The following is a 26636-nucleotide window of genomic DNA, read 5'->3' as shown; positions in this document are numbered from 1 at the left end:
TGTGATTGTGAATGATTCTAGGGGATTGTGGTGTGTGTAACTATAGATAGTGATATTGTTGATGGGCTTCATATAGATAGGCTAGCGATGGATGGCGAAAATTGGAGTGTCTTGTGAAGTGTGATTGGATTGACTTGTTGGGGATGTGGATGGATGGCAGTGGGTGATGGAGTGTGACCGTGATTGTGGATTGACTGATGAGTATTGAGGATTATGTGGCTGATTTTGAATAGATTGGAGTGGATTTTACAGTGTGGCTGATTCTGGTCTGATGATAATTTCAAGTGGATTGTAGGAAGTCACTGTGGCTGTGGACAGAGTAAGGTTGTGGGGAGGCTGGTTTATGAAAGACTGGCCTTGGATGGGTAATGATTTGAGTTGATTGTGGAGAAGACTGTGATTGTGGGTTGACTGGAATGGACTGTAAAGTATAACAGTAATTGTAAACAGAGTGACGTTGCTTAATGGTACCAGATCCTTAGTCAGTAACACAAAAATTAGTTACATGTTGAAGTTTAATTAATACTTGAAATGATGTTTGTTGTTTCCAGTGCTTACACTACCAGTTGTGTGGAAAAATCTCTGACATTTGGAATGTTTCTCTTAATTTTGGTAAGAAATGCCAGTAAATTACTCAGCCTGAATGAGTCTTTCTTGGAATGTTGATGAAATAGATTATCGGAACCAGACCGGACTGGATTTTCACTGCAGGTTGCCAGCTGCACAGTAGACGAGATTGTTGAAACTTACGTAGTTTTGATGCTGGGCTGATTGGGTCAGATAATGGGTTGAGTTAGGCAAGACTGGGTTAAGTTAGGTTAGATATTGGGTTGAGTTTGGCTAGATCCTGGGATGAGTTAGGTTATATATTGGGTTGAGTTAGGCTAGATCCTGGGATGAGTTAGGTTAGATAATGGATTGAGTTAGGCTAAGTCCTGGGTTGAGTTAGGTTAGATATTGGGTTGAGTGATGCCAGCTGTACAATAGACAGACAAGCCAGTTGTGTGAGTTACCTGTAGAGTAAATAGTCTATTTGACTGGGTTAGGTTGCCGTGATTTAGGCTGTGGTTGATAGAATGTTGTACACTGATTTATATTTGGCTGAAAGTGATAAATAGTTAACGTGATTTACATTAATGCAATGGATGAGGTTATTAATTGACCGAAGTAATGTATAAGGTAACTGGTAATGAATCGTCTGAGACTGATTAGTGATGAATAAGACTGATAATGGTAATGAGAATATGATTAAAGATAATGATAGAAGAATGAAATGACTACCGTTATTCTAAAGTACTCGATGAAAAGGAATAAAAAAAAGCCTTGTACACAGAAGGGTTTAGGTCCTGCTTCCATGATCTTTGGACAGATAAATGCAGACAAGGGCACTCTGAGAGCGCAAACCTTTACCAAGGCAGCCGCACCTGTTTTTTCATAAACTATTCCTCAAATAACTTCCAATCAATATTCCAGACGTGGTGAAAATCTGTCAGAAAAAAAAAAATCCATAATGTTGGTAATAACAGACAAACTAAGTCAGAACATAACCTTCTAGCTGGAGTGATAAATGTGAAGTAAAATGGAATAAAACTGGTACGATCCCAAGACGAAACAGAAAATAAAGCCAGCGTCTCACATCTCTGATGCATTTATATCCGCAGGGGCTGGTGGCGCCCTCCCTTCCCTCTCACCCCACCAACACATACATATTAGCAACCTGGCGAGGGTGACCAGATCAGAATTATGTTCATTTCTTTTCCATAATAATAATTTGTAACATCTGCTATCCTTTTATCTAATGTGGGTGCTGTTATACCGTGCCTTGGGGATACTTACCTCGGAAACTCAATCGTTTAACTTATGGAAGACCGCGGGGGCGAGGAATCAAAGAACGGCTCATCCTTTTAGCAGTTGTTTAGGCGTAGTGACTGTATAGTTGGTGGAAGTGGTAACCAGTCAGGCATGGGTTAATTTCAGTACCAGGGACCAGTACCAACCACAGCAACTGGGAGCGTGACTTAAGAGTAGTCCCCTAAAAAATTAGCACTCTGTCAAATGAAAGACGGAATACGTAAAAGTGGCAGATGTGAGACGAGGAAATGTTCCACATCACTAGGGTATAAAAGTTACGTGATGTATTCAGTTTAATGTTATGGCGTTTATTATCCAGATTACTCCTTCAGTCTTTACCAGGCTTAAGGAGATGGTCATAGTCTCCTTATCTTCATAAATTCCAAGGTTGTCAGTTTCCTGCTGTAGCTGGAAACTTAGCTGCTGATGGTACTGTCAGCTGCCCAGGTGAGTACAGAGGTGAAAACACCGACACTACCACAAGGTTCATGAGGTTCAAAAATAACTATCCAACGTCCTTAGTCCAACCTACCCATTCCCTAGCTTGGCTGAGGATGGAGTGACACGCCGCTATATGTCTTTCACCTTAGCTTAGCACAGTTTCGTCGTATTGCAACTTATTGAGCGTAGCTCAGTGGCAGAAAATGGCAGCTCCACTGCTGTATATTATTATCATAGCTCCCCCTCGTGACTCTCATTATGTTCTGGTGATAATCTTCTGTTACAGCTTAGCATTAGAGATGGAGAGACTGCAGTTTTACGAAAAGCTGAAGTGAAAACAGTATAGTGCCTCACAATGTGTCTTGGCAGAGAACCAAGAGGAGAATTTGCCACTAATTTTTCAAAGCCATTTCTTCCAGCACCCCTCAGTAGAATTTTTCTCTCCTTCGCGTACGGTCTCGGCGCCTTTCATTCGCCGTCCCAAGTCCATTAAGAATTTATGAGATCGAAAATTTTCCCCGGCAGAGTCTTGACTCGCCTGATCCCATGAGTCTGCAGCTGCTTAAAGACGAGGGAGGGAGAGAGAGAGAGAGAGAATTTGATGTGCTGTTCCATCCCGACAGAGAGAGAAAGAGGGAGAGGGAGGGAGGAAGGAAGAGAGGGAATTTGTTGTGCTGTTCCATCCCGAGAGAGAGAGAGAGAGAGCAATGTGGGAGTTGGTAGTGAAATACTTTAGTCTGTTTCCTTTATTTTCAATCGTACACAAGCCCACAAAATAATAAATAAATAAATAAATAAAAAGAAGAAAGAGGTGTATGAGATGTATTTGTTCATGCATGATGTTCTGTTTGTATTTCACATGTCTCTGGGGAGAAGAAAAAGAAGTGAGAGAGGAGGAAAGTGAAGATGATGGTGGTGTGATGGCCTTTTTTACCCGTTGTATCTTTCACATTCTTCTCTTTCTCTATTCTGCCACTGTAACGTAAAAGGAGAGAGAGAGAGAGAGAGAGAGGTGAGGGGGAGGGGGAGGGGAGTTCCTCTGTATGTGTGTACTGTACGTGCGCGCACACATTTTTTTTTTTCCGCCACTATTTTATTCACTATCCCACGGGTCGTTAGCGAGGATCAGATGACGGGGTTGTGACAGTTCCCTTTTGTTTAACTAATCCTCCTACCCATGTGTGATACCGAGAGAGAGAGAGGGAGAGAGAGAGTCTGATTGATTGATCGGTTAACTGACTAATTGTGTCCTTGTCTCTGGCTCGGACCCTTGAGGTGTTAGTATCTGGAGGTGACTTTCATTTTTTTTTTCTGTAATCCACCATTTTCTCTCGAGATATGCGTCTGTTTCATTTTATCATACGGGTATTTTGTATTTTATGTAAGGTTACACAACAAAAGATATCCAGGTTTTATAGGTAGGGATTCCACAGAGTTTGATACATTGATGGTCTGAGGGATTAGGGACGTAAAACCGTGAAAACTGTTATGATTCATTTTGGCATAGACATGTTAACAATATCAGCAACAAACTATAGCATGGGTGTGGTGGCTACAGAGATACAGCACCATAAACTGTTATGTATTGGAGGTCTGGGGGGAGGAGGGGAAGGGTGGGTGGGAACCTAGAACCTTGAAAATCAAAGGGCTATGTGCACCATAAGCCTGTTGTGTGTGTATAACTGACCAGCCAAAGGTGCCTTGGTTACTGCCATACAGCGTCAGTAAACTGTGATGTGATGTGATGTGACGGGTGTGGTGGAGGGAAAGGTGACAATAAAACTGAAAATTTAAATGCTTCCGTTTACCACAGATGTGTGTGCAGATTATCACAAAGGTGGCCCATTAAATGAGGTATTGGGTGCACACAAGTTCTGATTGCCAGTGGTGGATCTGGCAGGGTTAGTGATTCTGGCGGATCCGACAGAGGGAGCGGCATGCCAACAAAAGCAGTGTATCCCTGTGTACACTGAGGGATGCAGTACAGAGCATCACGACGTCTCGTATTGTATTCTGGCTATTTCCAGACAGTTTTATTCAACTTTGTGGAGAATTTTCAAAACAGGTGGACTCAGACGCAGCTTTGTTAACCCTTTCATCATCAGGAGGCTCGCGAATATTAATTAAACATCGTCGGGTGTTCCAAGAATAAACACAAATGATGTCGTGTCTTCCATTACTACCCGTGCTACAGGCGTAGGAGTCTTTCTGGCACCTCTGTTGATGTGAATATTTGTATGTAATATTCTTTATTTATCTTATTAATTATAGATGAAGGAAATATATACCGCAAAAGAAAATAATGATACGAGTGTACGGCAAAAAAGGCAACCACTAGGTGTCACTGAGCCTTTAAAGCTCAGTGGACAGCCGCCCATTGTGTAATATCGTTTTGCAAATCGCTGTGCAATTTACATTTGTTAGACAGCAGTGTTAATAGTCCTATCAGTCACTGCCTGTCACTTTGATGTACAGGTGGGCGTAAACCCATTCGTTACTGTTGATGTATTCACGTCATCCGCCTACATAGTGGAGTATTGCCATCGTGCTGCCTATGTGGACACCATTGTGCCTTGTGATGCATACGACCCTTGCCATTCACAGACTAACTTCTGGTGGCAGAAAAGATGAACACTGGAATAACTGTATTATCCTTACCGGTTGGTTGTATAAGCTGATAGATATTGCCGTGGTTGCATATCTTGCTGTGTAGTCGATATTGTGTCTTGTGATAGGAACTGTCTTGAATTCTTTCACCCACGAATATCAGACTGCTGGAGGAAAGATTACAAAAATAAACAGAATCATATTTCTCTGAGTAGTCTCTCACATGGGTAGATGTTGCCGTGGTTACCTATATTGCTGCTGTCCATCTTATCTGTGTTCTCTTTCCTTCCACTTCAGTCACCTCTCTCATAGAAGGCCGGGTGGTGCGGTGTCAGTACCGGTATTTATACCCTTGTCACTTGAGTCACCTCTCTCATAGGGGGCCAGGTGGTGCAGTGACAGAACCGTTATTTATACCATTGTCACTTAAGTCACCTCTCGTTTTTTTTTTTCGTTTTTTTTTTTTTCTCCTTTTTTTTCACGTCTCTCTCATAGGGGTCCTGGTGGTGCAGTGGTAACACGGGACTCGCGATTGGAACACACCGAAGTTGATTCCTGAGTCGATTAGACTGATAAACACAGCATGTTTCCTCCTATAAGTGTAAGGACTCATTTGTTGTGTTTGAAGGGAAGACTACATGCAAGAGTGAATAGGCCCTATGCTATCCGTGTCAGGAGTATGATGCTGTATGGTAGTGAAACCCGGGCAGTAAAGGAAGAGGATATTCATTGGCTCAAACGTACAGAAATGAGAGCGAGTAGGTGGATGTGTAGTGCGTCCTTAAATTTGTGGCCTGGGGGGCTAGGTTTACGAATGAATAGTTGAGACGAAGGATGGGATTGGAATGTATTGGCGCCCTGATGAGGAGGGGTAGATTGAGATGGTTCGGGAATGTGGAGAGCATGGAAGATAATAATTACGTCGGGAAAGTGACAAGTGTGAACGGTGTGGGTGGGGCTGCTAGAGGCAGACCGAAATATACCAAGGACGAGGTAATAATGTGTGACCTCAGGGATCAGGGGCTAAACAGTGACCCTGCCAGAGATCGAGCAGCTTGGAGAGCCGTCGTTTGGTGACCAAGGCCGACGCATGCAATCATGTTGGAGCCTTTATAAACGAAACGAAAGACCTTTGTGTTATAAGTAGACGTTATTCATCACTCTTTTGAACTGTCTGCTTACATCCCCTTCTAATTTTGGCAGGTACACACACACACACACGCACGCACGCACGCACGCACGCACGCACGCACGCACGCACACACACACACACACACACACACACACACACACACACACACACACACACACACACACACACACACACACACACACACACACACACACACACACACACACACACACACACACACACACACACACACACACACACACACACCTCGGTTTCCCTCTCCACATTTTCATATTTTTTCACCAGAAAGAATGGAATTAGGGCACGAAACCTTCACCTTAGCCCCCCACCTGTCCCCCTTTGGTCTCACACCCCTCCCTCTCACCTAGTGCTCTCTTCTCCCTCCGCCTCCTTCCTCTACCTACCCTTCTCCCTCTTTATTTCTTTCTCACCCCTACGTCACCTATCCCCTTCCATTCTTCCTTTCCTTCTCAGTTACCCTCTTTTCCTCCCTCCCTCTCTTTCACCCCTCCCCTCCCACCATCCACGCTTTCCTTTTTCCTCCATATTACCCCGTCTTGTCCCCCCTATCTTTCTCCCCTTCCCTCCTTCTCATTTATTTCTCTCTCCTCCCTCCCTTCCCCCCACACAGACACTTTTCTTTCCTCTTAGGAAGAAAGGAAAATTGCAAATTACGGAAGATGAACATTTGCAAAGATTACTTTCAGGGTATTCTTGTTACATTGTATTCATTTCTGTGTATTTTTTTCATATATTGTTTGTATTACACGACGGTTAGGTTGTTTCTGTAACTTGGGATGAGGATGGGGATTGGAGGAGGAGTGAAAAGAAAGGCTGGATAAGAAAGGACAAGAAGAAAAAAAAAACAGGAGGAAGTAAAAGGCTGGAGCGGAGGAGGGGAGGAAAGGGAAGAGGGGGTTAGAAAATTATAGGGATTAGAGAGGGAGGATTGGAAGGAGAGGGGGAAGTGGAGAGGGTTGGAGAAGGGAGGAAAAAAAGTGGTGAGGAGGGAAAGGTAGGAACACAATATGGGAGGGAAGAAGCAAAGGAAAGGGGATGAAGGGACGAATTAAGGAAAAGGGAAGAAAGAAAGGAGTAGGTAATTGAAAGGGAGGGGTTGATGGAGAGGAAGAATGAAAAGAGATGAGGATAGAGGAATGGAGGGAGTAGAGGGGAGGGAGAAGGAGAAAGGAGGGGAGGGAGGAGGAGGAAGGAGGGGTGAAAGTGTGGAAGAGGAGAATGGGCGGGGGAAGGAGGAAAAGGTGTCGAAGAAATGGAGTGGGAGACGAAAGGAAGGAGGAAGGAAGGAAAAGTTGTGGGAAATTAGAGAAGGGAGGAGTAGGAGAAGGAACTGAGGAAGCAAAGGGAGGAAAAATTTGAGGATTGGAAGAAAGCGACGCAATGAGGGTAGGAAAGGGGGACGAAATGGAGGGAGTACAAAGGAAAGCAAACAGCAGCACATTATGTGTGATGTCGAGGCTGTATTTCTATAGGGTAGGTTAAAACTAAGGTACATTCTGTTAGTCTGAAACAAGGATCTCAAAGCAGTAAGGCAGGCTTCATCACCCACCAGTCCCCCCAGGTTTAGCCGGCAGGAAAAAGTGAGAGGAGCTCCCATGCACCATAGACAAGCTGTAGTGGAAGTTTACTGGACAGGATAAATGGAGAAAAATTTCTGCGGCATCTTAACATGTCAAGGGAATTAACATCTTATCAACATTATGTACTATTGCAGACAGTAATAGCAGTTCACTTCCCTACGATGAATAACGAGACAATGAGCAGTGACTTTTGAAACGCAGTGATGTTATCGTCGGAACACAAAAAAAATTAAGAATACTGTGTTAGAGTTTCGTAATTTTCCGACTAAATGGCGGAGCGATATTCCTGACTGCAAATGTAAATAATTTTTTGTGTTTGTGTCCTCCATGCTATGCATTGCAAAGAATTATAATCCTTAACTGTAACATTCAGGAGAGAACATGTTTGCAATAGCTGGTGATCAGAAGCTGAATATTTATGCAGGCGATTTTAAAAGTTATTACTGTATCATAATTTACCAGGAAGGAAAGGGAGACAGGAAGATAGTGTAAGAGGGTAAGGAAAGAAAGGGTGAGGAGGGAAGGAAGGAAGCCGAGGGAAATTAAAGTAGTGAACTAGGGATAGCGGAAATGGAGTAAATAATGGAAGGAGAGAGGTAGGAAAGGAATGGAATGAAGGAGGGAGGGAAGAATGCGAATGAGGGAAGAAATAGAGTGAGTAAAGAGAAGTAGGGATGGAGGAGAGTGAATGATGGAGGGAGACAGGATGGAAAGGCTGGAAATTTTGTTGGAATGGAATGAGGAAAGACGAAGAGGAACTGGGGGAGTAAAGGTGGAGAGAAAAGATACTAGAGGAAGAAAAGAGAGAAATAATAATGAATGTGATTGAGAAATGGGAGAAGAAAGAAACAATGTTGTGTGTATTGACTCCTGACTTTATGTTGTTTTTCTTTTCCTCCTCTGTTCTTCTCTCCTCATCCCTCTTTCACAATCTCCACGCCTTTGCATAGAAATCCTGTATATGCGTCCTCTGTGCATTGTTCATCGTTCTTCCTTTTCTTTTCTCACCCTCCGGGGGGCGCGGTAGCACAGTGGTAGCGCGCTGGACTCGTAATCGGGGGATTGCGAGTTCGAGCCTCGCCCGGGCTGCCGTGCTGGGAGTGGTAGCTCGCTCCTGTAACCCTAGCGGGGCTATATAGTCCAATACAGGGCTTAGCTCGGGGGAACTCCATTTCTCCCATTTTTTCTCACCCTCCACCCGTCCCCTTACAAGAATTTTAATTATTTGTGTTGGGTTATTTTTGCCTGGCCATTTTATGCTACCGTACTCAGTGATTTTTATTCTGTATTTTGGTATTAGTAGATATATACTTTGTCCTTATTTACAGTGGGTTATGTCTGTTAAGGTTGTGGCTGATTTTCAGCATATTTGACATGGCATAATTTTTTTTTTTCATATACCATTTTATTTTAAACAAAGTTTTATAAAAAAAAAAAACTTTGTTTTCATGTTATATTATCTTCATCCTGCCATTTACCTTTTGGCAACTATGATTTTCCTGAGCCAACAAAAATACTGGAGTGTGAGCCTGAGTGTCCTTCTCCAAGTGATTTCAGAGCACAAGGAGAATTGAACAACATATTCTCTAACCCCTCTTAGACAATATGTAAGGCCGACTGAACTTAACAAAGGAAACCAGAATTAACAAAAAAAAAAAATAACTTTTAGTCTGCTGGGATTTCTCAGAACACACACACACACACACACACACACACACACACACACACACACACACACACACACACACACACACACACACACACACACACACACACACACACACACACGTGTGCTTGCTGTTATCTCCTCCAGTGGGGTAGCGCCGAATACACGAGAAAACAACCTCATTCAGCCACATTCAGTCTGTCACCTGTCGCATGTAATGCATTACATAAAACAGCTTTAAACCATACATTTACCGTATGTTTTATTGTTTCAGTGTTGTGATGACGTCATTCATCTTAAGAGAGACGGAATGGTTTAGAAATATACTTTTCTTATCTCTTCAGTACGAGGTGTCTTTACGTAGTTAAGAGAGCTTCAGTACAAGACGGCCTTCCTACATCGAATCAGTTGGTTACAGGAGAGAGAGAGAGAGAGAGAGAGAGAGAGATCATGAATGCCGGTGCTTGAGCGGGTAAATTTGACCCGAGTTCAAGATGAGATAGCGCTGCGGTGGTGAAGTGCGTGATGAATGATTGAGTGCCAGATTAATGATAAGGTGCGTTAGGATGAGGACTTACGCGCAGAATTCAAGATGCGAGTGCGTAAGACGGTGAATAAAGTGCGGATTTGAAAATGCGTTTGTTGAGTAGTGCGTGGTGAATGATGGAGTGTTGGGTGAATGAAGCGTGGGATGAATGACTGTGTGATGATGATAAACTTGAACCAAATGGAAGGTGAGAGTGCGTGGTGGTGGATAGTGAAGTGTGAGGGGTTTAAGGCGAATGACGAAGTGCGCGAGTATGGAAAACAGGTTCTAAATTCAGAAAGTGCGTGAGGGTGTGTTGTGGGTTGGGAGTGGTGTGGTGATGAGTACGGGATTGTGTGTGTGTGTGTGAGGTGGTGTGTGGTTGAGTGTGTGAGGTGGTGTGTGGTTGAGTGTGTGCTGGTGAGTGCGTGGCTGGGTGCGTGAAATGGTGAGTGTGTGAGTGACAGGTGACAAAGGCCTCGGTCGATACCCCTCTTGAGGCGGCTCCCCCGGGCGAGGTAAGGGGGTGAGAGATGAGGGGAAGGGGGGAGCTACGACCCACCCACCCAGGAGTACCATCAGGGCCAGGGTTACGAGGACATGATGCAGGCAGGCAGACTGACAGACACACACAAAGGAAGGGATTTAGAAGGCAAAGTGGCAGGCAGGAATAAGATGCCTAAGGACTCTGGCAGGGGGGAGGTGCTCAGACAGGTGGTAAGCAAAAGACAGACAGACAGACAGACAAACAAACAGAGATGGAAGTAACATGCATCTTTGCTGAGAGGAAGACAGACATAGACAGGTAGGTAGGCAGGGGAGGTGATTCACTTGTGGGTAGGAAAGGAGGTAACGGGCAGGAAAAGGCAAAGAGGCAGACAAGTGGGGAAGAAGAGAGAGCGCGTGGCAGACAGGTGGGGAGGCAGCAGTCTGTGTGGGAGTCAAGAGGCAAGGTGAGAGTGGCACGAACAGGATCTTGAGAGGGAGACAGGGAAGTCTGCAAGTGGGAAGGTAAGGAGGTAGGAATGAAGGAAGGAGAGAGAGAGAGAGAGAGCTCTGATACCTTTTCCATAGCAAGTTATTTTTCATACAACACTTTGCTGCGTTGTGGGGAAATCCAGTAAAGAGGCAAGCACAGGAACTTCAGTTGTGTATGCAGTCTGAAACATTAGAGAAAATAAGAATTTATTGGTTTTCCTGTGTTTCTCTCCCACTTACTTTGCCCAGTTGTAAGTGAATCAACCACATTTGGTAGGAAAATTCATTGTCTGCGTAAACATTTGAATTTGTTATAATAATAAGGTATAAGCAGTTGGTCCATTAAGTAATTAGAGATATGGCCAAGTGCAATTGCATACTTAGAAGCTCTAAAAGGAAATATTTTGTGCTCAGTAGGAGGTTCAGGTTCATGTACGTGATAATTGCTGTGGTAAATGGCCCCATGATTTGCCTACAAGCACTCGCGTTCACTTTTAAAGCCAAAAGTACGCATATTTGTGGTAGCATTAGATGATGCTAGAGAAACAATAGCGTACATGCGAGTGAAAGTGATAGTTACGAGCATGGTGAAACTGTGTGTGTGTGTGTGTGTGTGTGTGTGTGTGTGTGTGTGTGTGTGTGTGTGTGTGTGTCTAGTCGTTCCATTTGCATATTGTTGTTTCCCCACACCAAGAGGAAAATGTTAACATTATTGTTTCTAGGATGATGGTGGAGTGTGTCCATATACGAGTGTGTGTGTGTGTGTGTGTAGATATATATATATATATATATATATATATATATATATATATATATATATATGGGGTGCCACAGGAAATGATTGATTTATTTATATATATATATATATATATATATATATATATATATATATATATATATAAATATATCTATCTATCTGTCTATATATATATATATAAAATCACCCCTGTGGTTTTTAACTTTTCCTCCCCCAACACCCCTTCCCCTCCTTCACCCGTCGTCCCCCTTCTTCAGTGCTCCAGCAATCTTAACTTTCCTCTCCCTCTTTATTGCTCTAGCTCTCTGCTTTCCTTCTCCATTTTCTCCTTCCTCCTCCCTTTGCCCTTCTTTACCTCCTTCCTCCTCTTTCTTCCTTCTTTGTCTCCTTCCTCCTCTTTTCCTTCTTTCCCTGTCTCCTTCCTCCTCTCTTCCTTCCTTCTTTGTCTCCTTCCTCCTCCCTCCCTTCTTTCTTTGCCTTCCTCTCCTCTCCTTTTCCCTCATTCATTCCACCTGCTCCTCTTCCAGTGCTGTTTTCATATCATATTTCCTTATCCTGTATATTACTCTCGCTTCTTCGTTTCCTGCACTCCCCTCTCCCATCCCGGCTTCTACTCCTCCCCATTTGTTCCTACCCTTTCCCCCTCCTATTCTTCTCTACTCCTCTTAGTTACTCTCACCCTCTTTCTTGGTCTCCTTGCCTTCCATCATCCTTCCTTCCTTCCTTCCCTCCTTCCTTCTTTCTTTCCATCCTTCCTTTCGTCCTTCAGTTCTTACTTCCTTTCTCCCTCTCTTACTTCCTTCAGAGTCCTTACTTCCACCTTCCCTCCCCTCCCTCCCTCCTCCTCGTATGCTCTGTGCCCTTTCCCGCCTCCCTCCTCCTAATCCTCATTTTATTCTACTCTGATCTTCGCTCTCCCATGTCGTTCTTGCTCGCCATCTCCTCTGGTCCTTACTTCTCCTCCTCCTTTTCTCCTTCTCTTATGCTTCCCTCTCCCTCCCTCCCCTCTCGTTTCCTTCACTCCTCCCCATGCTCCTCTCCTCCTCCCTGTCTCCCCTTTGCCCAATATGACCTCATTTGGGTGCGAGATGTTAGCATAAGGGTTTTTCTGGCAGCAAAATTAGTCCTTGGCTTTGTATAAGAAGCAGACCAGTATACTTGTTGCACCTTAACTTGGCCCAGATTTTGGTCCTTTTGCAGCTTATTTTAATTAGCTCTGTAACTGAAAAGAACTATGCTACAGTTCTGCATCCTTTCCGTAGCACCTTTACATGACTAGCATCATATTCTGGGGTTAAATTTTTGTTGCAATTCAGCATTCAAGTTGGAGAGGTGGCAGTTTTAGGCCAAATTAAAGTAAAATAGGTATAGTAGTGACCATAGCCGTAATTGCGGGATATACAGTATAGGTGGGAAAGGTTTCTGTTTGGGGGGTGCTGTATGAGGAATGGTTGATGAGGTACAGGTTACGTAATTGAGGGATATATAGGTAGAAATGGTGGCTGTGTTTGTGGATCTGTAAAACTGATAGCTAATGAGCTATGTAATAGAGGAAGTCGTTACCGTGTTTGTGGTTTTGTAATAGTGGTGGTTATGATCATAGAACCAGCAGACCACTAATCGTCACCAAAACCGTAAATGGGAGACGTTAAGGTGAGAATGGTTACCGTGGCTATCATTCTGTAAAAGGAATGGTTGACGAGATATAAGCAGACCACGAGTAGCGACCAACTGTATAATCTCACCTGACCTTCTCAAGGATGTCGCCTTTTTGCATTATATTTTTACCACCACCAAAAGCTTGACGGTATATTAGGCTTAGGGATGGCTCTTAGTGAAGTGGCCGGAAACAGTCATCCTAAACGCTTTAAATGTCCATTGGTTTATTCCTGGTATAGCCAGCCAGTTTTATTTAGCCTGAAAAGTTCCTCGTAGTAAAGGGGTGAAGAGTATAGTCAGTAATGGATGAAGTATTTTCATGGATGCAAAGGTTGTGGTGAGTAGAGGCGTGAAAAGTGATATCCCTGACCGTAAATCGCATGCATAAATTCCAAATTGTATAAAATTTGTGTCATTTTTTAAAGCACTATATCTAGTCACAAATCAAACATGCTGTCAGAAACACCACTTTAGCAACTGCAATGTACACATCAAAATTTGTCGTAAAAAGTTATGCCTGTTAGAAGTGTTTAGAGAGTGTTATATGCATTCCACAGAGAACAGACAGACAGACAGACCAACATTCTCTTTCATCTACTGTACATATAATCGGATGATGGCGTGCTGTGGTGAAGTTTGATAATGTGATATATTGTGGTGGTCATTGTTCAAGCATGTCAGTGTGGTGTGGTATGTGGTAGTGTGTGGTATGACCCCAGGTAATGCTGTGGTAGCAAGGTAATTTTTGGGCTGGGGGATGTGCTGTGAGTTTCTGCACACACCACTCCAGCACAGGGCTGCAGCATGGTCCAGTATGCTGCAATTTGAGCTAATACCGTACAGTGTCATGCCGTTGCATACAATGTTATGTGCATGGCCGTTTGTTAGAGAGCAAGCTTATGGTCTCCTATAACCTCATGTTTCCTCCCAACCACGGTAGAACATACTAAATGACCCACTTGTGTCAGTGCTTGAGTCTGTGTGCTGCCTGTGTGTGTGTGCTGTTACTGTGATTCTGTGTGCGTGTTTTGTTGCCGCGCCTCTGCTGCTGTCCTTGATTGACTTCAATGTGAAGTGCTTCTCATAATATTCTTCTGTTTCCTTGTTTCGTTGTTTTGGTGCATCTGTTGGTGTGAGTATCAACTAATGTGCTTCTGGTTCCATGGTTGTGTTTGTATATGATTCTGTTGAGCATCTTTCGTTGTGTTTCTGTTAGTATGCTGATGCTGGGTCGTCATTATATGCTTCGTCCTATCTCGGTGCCTTTGTTTCGGTGCTGTCCTGTGCTTCTGTTGCTGTCAGTTACTCTCCCTCTATCCGATGTAATGTAATGTCTCACATCCTTCACATACATTACTGTACTTCTCTTAATTAAGTTGCTGTAATTCGGTCTGTACTTTCCTGATTCCTTTCGTGTATTCCCTTCGAGGTACTTTTGTTGTAGAAAAAGAATCATCATCATTCTGGCATTCTGGTTAGAGACGACTCCAAGAAGGATAAAGTCCTGTTATATTTCATTAATGGCAAGCGACTCTGCATATAACCGACCCAGGCTCAGATTTAAAAAGAGCAAGAACAAAATTTGTAAGTTTAGTTCCAAAATGCTTCGGAATCTTGATGAGGACCTGAGCTCGGGGACTGAGGCAAGCAACTTTAATTTGGAGTTTGATATACACATTAGTCTCATTTCTGAAAGTTTGTATGAGAATTTCAGCTTTTAACCTGCGGAGTACGGTGGCGTCTCTTGTATCCTATCGTTGTTACAGCAAAACAATTTTTATTCAGTTAACGCAAAACCTCTTTGACTGTAATGGTTACATGTACTATTCTTCAGCTTCATTTCTATAATGTTTTTCGAAAATCTTTTCTGCAACCAAACAATTTTATTCAGCTTATGGGAAACATCTTCAATTAGAGGGGTTACTGTTTTCATCAGATGTTTCTCCAGGGCTGAATACTGCATAATTATTTGGAGTTAGCAAGAAATAACTGAACATAGTTTAATTGGCTAAAGTGGGCGCACTGGAGTTTGTTCTTAACCCCTTCACTCCGAGGGTTTATTTATAGTAAGCAAAATTGTCTGTCATTAGTAAGATGAAAACGAAGGCTTAAAGTGGTCACATGTTGTCGAGCACAGGAGATGAGTGAGACAGGAGGGGGAGGGGGGGTATGGAGAGGAGGGAGGGTGAAGGGTTTACCAGAACACGGGCTGTTGAACACCCGTCAGTACAAGGAAGGCTGGTGCAGCAGGTACACTGGTAGAGAATTAGTTCGTCACCTGTAGTCGCAGTCTGTCCTACATTTTCCTAATGTTATGGTTTATCTTGTTTTCTCGTGAAAAGTAATATTCTCATTCTCTCTCTCTCTCTCTCTCTCTCTCTCTCTCAACTCACTAACGGAAGTCAATATGTCTCCAGTTTTTTCGCGACACCGACGTCAGCAGCTCAGTGTTATCTCCAAAGTCCTTCTCTCTCTCTCTCTCTCTCTCTCTCTCTCTCTCTCTCTCTCTCTCTTCAATCGAGAGAGAGAGAGAGAGAGAATACACACTCTTTCGGGATGTCTATCTATCTATCTATTGCCAGACGTCATTATCCCGTAAGGGGTGGCCACTTGACTTTGAGTTATTTGTTTTACGGGGAGGGGCACTAACCCTCCATCAACCCACTTGTTGACACGTAGGGAGCGGGTCTGGTTTGGTTATATGGTTACCACCCAGCGTTGTAAATGGTTTCTTGGCTTACAGGAAACCATTTGGCTTGTCACTCAATGTAATTAAAAAGGAGCCACAAAATTATCTTTACGATAAAATATATTATATTGCATGAATACATTTACTACTTGGATACTGTTTCCTCTGTGTGTGTTGTTTGTTTAAGCTTGTTCAGGTATTTCCGTTCCCGTGCGTTTATATAGGCATATAGGCTGTGTATGTATGTATGTGTGTGTGTGTGTGTGTGTGTGTGTGTGTGTGTGTGAATGCTCTCGCGAGACGTGTGTGTGTGTGTGTGTGTGTGTCAGCCCTGTATATGAACTGTCAATCCATAAAGTCATCAGGTATACTTGAATTACTTTGTCCATTTGTGTTGCTGGTGTATTAGTAAAGAGAAGGCCATATTTTCTGACTGCCTTTTATGGATCAGTTGTGAGGATCAGCTGTGGTTGGTCTGCATGTTAGGTTACACAGCACATTCAGCAGCAAGGCATAGAAACTTACCACGCCTGGGTTACGCAAATGGACATCCGAAATTAGGGACCTACACCGTCCCACTCATATGTTTGATCGTAGAAGTTTTTATTTCCATGATACCTACGTATTAAAATAGTTTATAATGAAGATAATACCGTTTGGACCTTCCTCAGGTAGCCTGATTATACCATTATTGCTTTTTTTTTATTGTTACATTAATTGTTGTATCCCTTCACAACCGAGACGTATATTTTATATGATTCTTGCTGTCGCCAGACGATGTTATTCATATCAGGAAACTTTCGAACCAGTGGTATTATTTGCAGTACTAGATGACAACCCTAAATTTTAAAAAGAAAACAAGTACAGAAGTACTAGATAGATTAGAGACCATGAGGGCGGTTATATGGGGCGTCGCTGAAGTCATCAGCAGTGAAGCAAACTGCGTCCGAAAAATATTAGTGTGTGACTGACTGAATGGGCCGCTCCAAGAGACACTCCTGCATCTAAAAAGGATGTGCACGCATCACTAATACAATAAAAAGAAGTCTTCGGGCTGATAAGGTTAAGCAAAATAACTACTCCATTTTGTACTGAACACATCGCTGAATAACCGAACGATTCGAAACTCCCAATAGTCCAGGCAAGACGTTTGTTACGTTTCGCCAGTTTTCATTTATCATGGAAAAAAAAAAAACACCGGGAGGATAGTTTGTTTTCGTGTTTGGCAGAGTGTGCGTTTGTGGTGATGAAAAGCATGTGTGAGAGAGGAAGGGAGGAGACACGTGGGAAATTTTGTAGTTTTTATTGTGTCCGCTTATTTTCTTCCCCGAGAATCCTCCTTTCTTCCACATTTTTTTCCTCTTCTTTCTCTCTCCCTCATTGCCTCTTTTCCTTCTCACTTCGAAACCCCTCATCCGCGCTCCTACTTTGTTTCCCTTCCTCTCAACATCCTTGTCTTCTGTAGTGCATTCTAGCCTGGCCCTCCTTCCCCTCTTTGTTCCTCTAACCTTCTCTTTAGCTGTTTATCCCCTTCCTACCTCTGTACCTTTCCCCATTTTGTCTTTTACTCTCTCCCCTCTCCGCTTTACCACCACCGGGGCGTAGTCACTTCTCCTACAGATCTACAATAATTGGAGTAGTGCTACATATCCTACACATAGGTGGTCATATTTCCTACACAAAAACAAGTATCCAGCACATTTCCTACACAAAAACTGAGTACCCTACAGGGCACATCTCCTACAAATTTAGAAGTTTTAGAGTAGTGACATATTTCCTACAGAGATCAGCATATATCCTACACTCAAATTTCTGTTCTGTCACATATCCTACAAGGATACAGCATATCTCCTACACACAATAATCGGTTCTGTTACATTTCCTACACTGTGTAGCCCCCCCTCCCTGTCGGGGCGCCTCTGTACTCGGCGCTTCTGGCTCACTACACTCCTGACGACCTTGACCAGTCAACAAGTACTTAGCTTGTTATATGTCCGTACTGCGCAGTATTATGGAGCAACCATAATAGGGAGAAAAGTATCGTTCACATTCAGACATGAGTCGAGTTTAGTCTCGATCCAGCAGTATTTGTTTCTCCATTCGACGGGACAGACGGCATTTCTGAACCTTGTACTCCACTGTTCCTGGACCAAGCATGGCTAGTATTGAGGGGAACATCCGCTTCAATGCAGTGGTTTACAAAGACAACTCTGGATTCTGGTACCTCCGAAATGTGGCCAGAAACAACAACTGTACCTGCGTTGCATTCAACATCCCAACTGTGGAGGAAGAGCCGTATTGTCGGAGGTAAAAATTGTTGTAAAATGTTATAGACCGGGAGCTTGGTGCGATTTAATCAACATGTTGAGTACAGAATTACTCAGGTGCTTATATTCCTGTATTTATTGACAGTTACTTACTATTTGTACGCGGCATATTGATAAAAAATAATAATTTAGGCCATCTGATAATTAGCGCCATCTAAGTTATGCACAAATGTTGTTCTGTGATGGTGGTGTGAGGTGTTGTTCTGTCGTGGTGGTGGTGGTGGTGGTGTGAGGTGTTGTTCTGTGGTGGTGGTGGTAGTGATGTGAGGTGTTGTTCTGTGGTGGTGGTGTGAGGTGTTGTTCTGTGGTGGTGGTGTGAGGTGTTGTTCTATGGTGGTGGTGGTGGTGTGAGGTGTTGTTCGAATTATTAGGCAGTCATATTTTACAGACAGCTGGTGTCATCAGAGCAACGCAAGGTCACAACCATGAAGCATCCGACTTTGCTGCAACAGATCTGAGGAACACTCTCAAGAGGAAGGCTGCTGAGGAAGTGGGCTCTACCAGCAACTCCGAGATCTTCAGGCGGGTAACAAGACATCACCCACATGGAGCAGATGTGTCTTTCTCATCTGTAGAGCGCAGCATGCTTCGAGCCAAGCGCTGAATTCAACCGAGGCAACCACACACTGCAGAGGAGTGTGCCAACATTCTAGAAAGCCCAGAGGCCAAGGCCTTTAACGGAAACCTCAGATCTGTTATCACAGATCAGGGAAGTGGTCATTTGGCAATGATTTTTTACTCTCTAACTCTGGTACCACTGATGACCACAATTAAGGAATGGAATTTTGACGGTACTTTTTACACTGTGCCTGCACTCTTCTACCAGCTCTTCACATTGCTTGGCTTTTACAAAGGTCATTCATCCCCACTCATCTTCACTTTGATGACCTCAAAGTCTCAAGTTGTATGATCTCACAATGCAAAAAGTGAAGGAACTCATCCCCAACCTGAATCTCGAACAAGCAATGGGTGATTTTGAAAGCAGTTCTGGTAAAGCAATTCGCTCTTGCTGGCCACAGGTTCAGATAGGGGGCTGTCAGTTCCACTTTTCACAAAACCTGTACCGGAAAATTCAGAAACTGGGGCTAACTGAACTTTACAACGACAACAAGCAGTTTAATAAGTGGGTCAAAAAGATCATGGCACTAAGTTATGTGCCAGCCAATCGGATGCATGAAGCAGTTGACTCTCTGTTCCAAGAAAATTTTGACGTGAATGATCATTCCCAGGCAGAAGTTACTGCATTCAAAACCTACATCACAGAGTACTGGATTCGAAAAGTCGCTCCACAACGGATATCTGTCTTCGAATTTTCTCGTGGAATTAATAATGATGCAGAGTCATATCACAGCAGACTGAAAACCATTGTCCGCCAGCACAATCTAAACATCTAAACTTTCCTAACATATCTGAATAATCTGATAACAGACACAACTAAGGAGATTGAACGTGTGGATGCTGGCTTGGACATCACTAGTCAGAAAAAGGAGAAGTTTGTTAGAAACATTGAGCGCAGGCAGAACTTGAAAGAAAAATTACAGATTGGAACATACACACTGATCCAATACATCAACGCTGTCGCTTACACATTTGATAGCTCTGTTTCATCATTTCAACTTCCTGGAGACAGTGCTGATGAGAGTGCTGATGAGAGTGGGGATGAGCATCAGGGCCCTGACAACAACGGAGCTGATGCACAAGATGTTCCTCCCGAACTTCGGTGCAGCATCTGCCTAAGGCGAAGGGAAAGGACAGTTGTTGTTCTGCCCCGCCGACACGCCTCCTCCTGTGCAGATTGCATAACTATCCTTGTGTCAGCAGCAGATAATAACAACCCTGCAACATGTCCCACTTGTCGTACTGCCATTCATGACAGGCTTGAGGTTTTCATTTAAAAAGTGCCATTGTAATATTTCATTTTATATACGTATGTTTTAGTGAGAAATAAAAAAGTGCCATTGTAATGCTTCATGTTATGCCGGATGCGCCATACTGCCGCAGCTCCTACACATAGGCGGTCATATTTCCTACACAAAAACAAGTGTCAAGCACATTTCCTACATAACAACTTAGTACCCAGCATATTTCCTACACCTACTGTGTGTAGGAGATATGCTGTATCTCTGTAGGAAATATGTCACTACTCTAAAAACGGCTAAATTTGTAGATGTGTCCTGTAGGAAACGTGGCGCCCCCCCCCCCCACCACCTCCTCCTCCTCCTCCTCCTCCTCCTCCTCCTCCTCCTCTTCCTCCTCTTTCCCCGCTCTGCCTTCTCTTCTGCGTTCTCTCCTACTCTCCACTCCTCCCCTTCCAGCGCCATAAAACAGGGCGTAACTTGGGTCCCAGTCGAGCCGTGTCACGTAAGATTAAGTTCCATGTTTCCTCTTCTAAATCATGATTCACAGACTTAGTCAAGCAGCAGCCAGTGCAACCTACGAGCATATAAATTGCATAACATATTTTCTCTCAAATTTTCAGTCTACATTAAACTGTGGCGTGGGTTGCGGTGCAGTCTGGAGAGGTTTTAACCGCCCAGGAATAGGAAAGATAATGTATAGGTTTCCAACTAATTCTAAAAAAAGGTATGAATGGAAAATAAAAGTCTGACGCAAAGACTGGGAATCAGCAGCAGGTTTGGATGGTTCTGAATACATGCAACCTTAGTTTTTCATTTTTTAAAAAAGCAATAAAGGGTACGTGTGATAAAGTAAAACAAGTTGTGAGTGCGTAATACTGTGAGGATGTAAAAGGTGTAAACTTATAATTAACTAATTGTTCTTGAAAGTGTGTGTGTGTGTGTGTGTGTGTGTGTGTGTTAGAGAGAGAGAGAGAGAGAGAGACCTTTATTGGTTTCATTGATGGCGGCTATGTTTTATTTGTCATAATGAAGCCACTTTCTGTCTTACACAAGGCTTCTTTCTCTGTCACAATCGGGTCTCTTTCTCTGCAAGACTCAAGTTATCTGCCACATTCAGACCACATTATCTGCCACAGTAGACAGTTTTCTTCATTTTTGGTCACATTTTATGACAATAGGTCACTTTCCGTGCGACACTACTTCCCTCTCTTTCATTCTCTGGTCAGATTCTGTGCAACAGTAGGTCACATTTTGTCATTGATGTCTCTCTCTGCCACGCTAGGTCACTGTCGCACTAATTCTCTCTCTCTGACATTCAGGTCGCTTTCTTTGCCTCACTCAGGTCACTTCTCTGTCATGTTAGGTCGCTTTTTCTACCATACTTCATTCCACCACACTGCTTTCAATTTGTCGCACTATGATCACTGGCACATTTATTTACAGTAAGCCTCTGTCTCCTTTGGTGGTTGCAACACTCATTACACTCTGTTAGCACACATTTCGCTCGTATCTCACAAGTTTCACTCCACCACACTTCACTCTACCATAGTTTTTACTCAGCTACGCCGTTCTCTCTCATCCATACTTTACCGACTCTTCCTCACACACCCCTCCTTCCCCCACCCCCCCACTGCCCACACCTCAAATCCTCAGCCATTTACAGGTGGTCAGTAGTGAGGGAAAATGGGTTTCAAATAAATGTTAAACACTGCCTCTGTGACTGTTAAAAGAAAGATAATTAAGTTTTGCTTATACCAAACAATATTATTGAACTGTGAGGATCCCTACATAGAAAGGTTAAATCTGTGACGGCTGAACACTAGTGCTTTATCCTGCCAGAACCACATGAGAGGATTCTTACACATCTGAAGGGCAACAGCTGTGTTGATTGTACATGGGTGCTTTATACTTGCCAGTACCGGGTGGTCTTAGACCATTTAGTGAAATCCTGCGCAGCTAAACATTAAAGCTGTGGTGGTTAAAAATAAGTGCATTATTCTTGCTGCTAACAGGTTCTTGCGTAGATAATACATGCACAGCTTAAAGATAAGTTAGGGCACTTAATTCTTGCTAATGCCAGAGATGTTATTCAGCTAAGAAAATCCTTACATTAATAAAGGGTTCAAACCGTGACGGTTAAACATTTTTTTTTTTAATTATTATTATTATTTTTTAGTACAAGAAGGTTTAAGTTTAGAGAATCCTTACACAAGCGAAGGGATAAAGCTGTTATGGCTGAACTGTAGTGCTTAATTCTTCCAGTTACCAGATGATTGCTTAGAGAATCTTGGCGCAACTGAAGCGTTAAAATCAGTGACTTATGAATTTAGGTTTGATATTCTCGCTAATGACAGACATTACAAGACGGAGTATAGGTGTGTGGAAGGTAAAGGGATGGGTGTTTTGTACTTGCCACTGAGGTCCATTATTTACTGGGCTTAGCAGGCTCACTAGCGTCTTTCTTACCTGTATACATTTGGGTGCTGCACGTTACACACCGTTACACATTTGAAAGTCATCCTCTAGTATATAGATATATAGCTCGCTGTATTGAGAAAATAAAAAGAATATTGAACATAATACTAACTGTTAATAAGCAAAGTGCAGTACTAATAAGAAGGTGCCAGGGAGCCTCGAGAGTCCACGAGAACATAATTACTGGTATGATCGATTTTGATAGAGAGAGAGAGAGAGAGAGATTAGTAACTCGTCAATGTCCATAACAAATGCCAAAGGAGGTGCCATGGTGCCTGCAAAACCCCGGGGGATACACCCCACCCTCCATGTGTATGCCCAGGGGCCTGTTGTCTGGCCGGAGGAAGGGCGACTTCTTGCTGACCGTTTGGACAGTGTTGCATTGATAGTTGGTGGTTATGTGTACACAAGGTGAAAAAAAGCATCGCGCAGGAGGGGTACGATGATATCCGAAATGATCAATATAGCTTGTGTTGTACCTGGAAAATTAATTGATTATCATCTGAATATGCATCCAGTAACAATATCAGCCATAAATTGTCGTATGAAACCAATCTATGACATACTTATGTAAGTATGTTTGACAACAAGGGGGAAGTATCATCAAACACTTCTCGAGTCCATCCTCCGTGGCGTCAAATTGTTTCGGGTCAAATGTGCACCGATACTTTTTTTTTAATCGTGTGTACATGCTAAAGATGTCGTCGCTAATATATGGAATCTGATCATTCTTTAAAAAACATCAGTATGTCTGTCGGTGAATGTTTATGTATTTCCCCTCTTTTCACGGCAGATCATGCTGTTCTACATAGCCAGTTCATTTGTGCTGTAGTCTTCGTGGTTACATGTGTCATAATTAAGTACTGTATGGTTTTATCAAACATGTAAACGAAGTGAAAAGGATGGTATGGTACCGTTTTGTGATGTGCAGCATTCCTGTTGTCTGCTGGTATCATACTCCGTTGTGAGTGTCAGGCAGCAAGCTGATTAGGGTTATGTCATACGGGTATGATACTTGTCTGTCTGTGTGCCATCAAATTCCGCCGTGAAACGTGACATCCACATAGTGTTAACCGATGGGAGTGTCAGGCAGCAGCCGAATTAGGGATATGTCATTTGATGCCTGTTTGTCTCTGTTCTCATTCTTCTTCAAAATGATTGAGTGAAATTTGAATTTCATATTACTGTGTCAGCTGTTGTCTTGTCTATCTGTCATCAAGCTTCTAACAATTGGATAGAATTGTTTGAAACCTGGTATTTAGAGTTGGCCAGACTGAGAGTAAGTTAAGAAATTTAGTGCTTTCACCCTACTCTGTTAGCCTGCATTGCCTAACTCACAAACATTCCTCTTGTCATTCAGTTATTCAGCATTGCCTGATTCATAAACACTATCCTTTTCTTTGTATTATCCATCATTACCTAACTCCCAAACACTCTTAACGTCACTCAGTTTTCCAACAGGACCTCACTCTCGAAACTCACTCTTAGACAATGTCCTTGTCACTTTGTTTCTGTCCTGACCAATCACCTCAGCGCGTCTCACCCCCTCCAGACCACCTCACTGCATGTTTTTGCTCTGTCGCCCATACCCAATGCTTTATTTATTCTGTTTTATGGGTGAGTAGAGTGGACCGAGTAAACATTGGTGGAATACGTTTGTTGGTACGTGTCACGGGGTTTTTATAATATCACGGTGTTTTTTTAAAATAAATGCTAAATATTATTTAACTGATAATAATATTCAATAATATTGAAGAGCAAGGACAATGATTGTCTTGCTACATCAAGCAATGATTACTTTACGCTGCTTCTTCGCACGATTCTCTAAGAACGAGAATTTATAAAATTTCTCAACAGTACACAGCAGAGACTAATTACTCAATTGCTGTTACTGTACTGTTAGCTTTGGAGAAAGTTACTTCACCCCTGACAATAAATAACTAATACTAACATCAGGTTCTTGCTGATGCTTAACTCCTAGGTGACACAACGGATTTTAAGTTAATACAACAAGACTGGTCTAAGTACCAGTTATGAATAGCAAAAAGTCTATGCAAGCTAGGAGCTATGTGGGAAATAAGCTTAATTATGAAGAAATGAAACAAGAGTTTACATTAAGCTCAAGCAAAAGAACTGTTAAATTTATTGATTACAAAAATAAATTTAACGTTACACTTCAAAATCAAATAAAGAGATCGCACTCACTCACACAAGAGCTAAATTTTTACACCTAGGAAAAATACCTTAATTAAACTCTTAAGACTAGGAAAACAAAAGGAAATACTGAACGATGAATGCTTTGTATCACCAAGGGTGGGAGCTTGGAGCTGTGGTCTTGTGGAGCTTGGGTTGACCTCTCACACTGCTGGAGCACAGATCCTTCCTCCGTCAGAGCAAACACTGGACTGAGTAAGTCGTGGGAAAAAAGGGGAGCAGTAGGTCGCATTTTTAAACGGTCGAGTGAGTGAAACGTGCCCAAAACAAATCGCTCAGCGGAAGTGCTAATGTCTCACGCAAAGACGATAACGTATGACACTGAAAAATTGATTTGACAAAGCTTCTGTCCGAATGAGCGGTTAACTGAACGATAAACAGTGAGTTTTCCACTAATAGTTCGTGGCTTCTCACAAAAGGGAAATGTCGCGAATTTGATTCGTGACATTACGCCTCTACAAAATTAAATTTTTTCCTTATGGGAAAAAAAATTTGTGGATATATATATATATATATATATATATATATATATATATATATATATATGTACACATCCTAACTCAGTCACACAAGATTCACACTGTGGTGTGTGTGCTATCCTGCTACAGGAGAAAGTCGCAGTCGCCAGTGAGCGAAAAAACCTCGTATTTACGTTAATAGAAGCAAGCTTGAGGGAAAAACTCTGTGACGACGGTGAAAATCCTGTACTCAGGTCAAACTGAGCGAAAAGTCGCTACATTTACACTGACAACTAATTGTTGTGTAGCGTGATGTATGTAATACATGGTGTAGGTGTGACAGTTGTAGTGTAACTGTACCTACGTGTAAAATGACATAGTAAATAATAATATGGCGACGACGAAGGCAGAGGAGATGAGGCGGCAGCGTGCGGCAGACAATCAGCTGGCCCGCACAGCAAAACTGCTACACCCATTGCTGTACCTGCAAAACCAATTGAGATGGAGCATCAAAAGTGTCAATGAGACAAAATTTTATTATGTTACAGTTACTCTCTCTGCCTAGCAGTCAGTGCTACGACGTACATTCGAGGTCACCATTAATTATAGCACACGATTATGGTCGGCAAGTTGAGAATCCTTGTGCAAACTCGGGTCTTCCATAGCCTCGAACTGCACACGGGTCCTCAACCTGTGCCTTAACCTACAGTACTTATATTAATATCGGAAAGCTGAGAATCCTTGTGCAAACTCGGGTCTTCCATAGCCTCGAGTCGCCTCTGCGGAGTTCTCACTTCCCCCTTAACCTACAGTACTTATATTAATATCAGGGAGCTGAGAATCCTTGTGCAAACTCGGGTCTTCCATAGCCTCGAGTCGCCTCTGCGGAGTTCTCTCTCGAACCCTTAACCTACAGTACTTATATTAGTATCGAGGAGCTGAGAATCCTTGTGCAAACTCGGGTCTTCCATAGCCTCGAGTCGCCTCTGCGGAGTTCTCTCTCAAACTTCCCCCTTAACCTACAGTACTTATATTAGTACTGGGAAGCTGAGAATCCTTGTGCAAACTCAGGTCTTCCATAGCCTCAGGTCGCCTCTGCGGAGTTCTCACTTCCCCCTTAACCTACGGTACATAATATGTATGTACAGGCCCTGGACATAATGTGTCCTGTGGGGCCAATGGGCAAGACGTCAGGTCTGCACCCACTTCACCACTACCCTATCTCTCAACTGACTCAGAGATTACAGGTGTGGTTACGAACGGCACAGGAAGGACATGTCCCTGATTAGTGGTGTTACTTTGACACACACTGCAAGAACGGACAAAACTATCTATGTCTCGTCCCATCCCTGGCCAAAAAAAGTCAGCTCAGATA

General features: G+C 42.9%; 1 pseudogene; it reads left to right on the top strand.

The window, feature by feature from the left end:
• The first annotated feature begins 18083 nt into the window (after positions 1-18083).
• Positions 18084-20150, top strand: LOC145410061 (uncharacterized; annotated as a pseudogene).
• The last annotated feature ends 6486 nt before the right edge of the window (positions 20151-26636 follow it).

The sequence above is a fragment of the Coenobita brevimanus genome, chromosome 84 (genome assembly GCF_032717465.1).
Source record: "Coenobita brevimanus isolate Jiangsu-jjx chromosome 84, ASM3271746v2, whole genome shotgun sequence".
NCBI lineage: Eukaryota > Metazoa > Arthropoda > Malacostraca > Decapoda > Coenobitidae > Coenobita > Coenobita brevimanus.
Note: the sequence above shows the minus strand (reverse complement) of the source record. Positions and strands in the feature narration are given on the sequence as shown.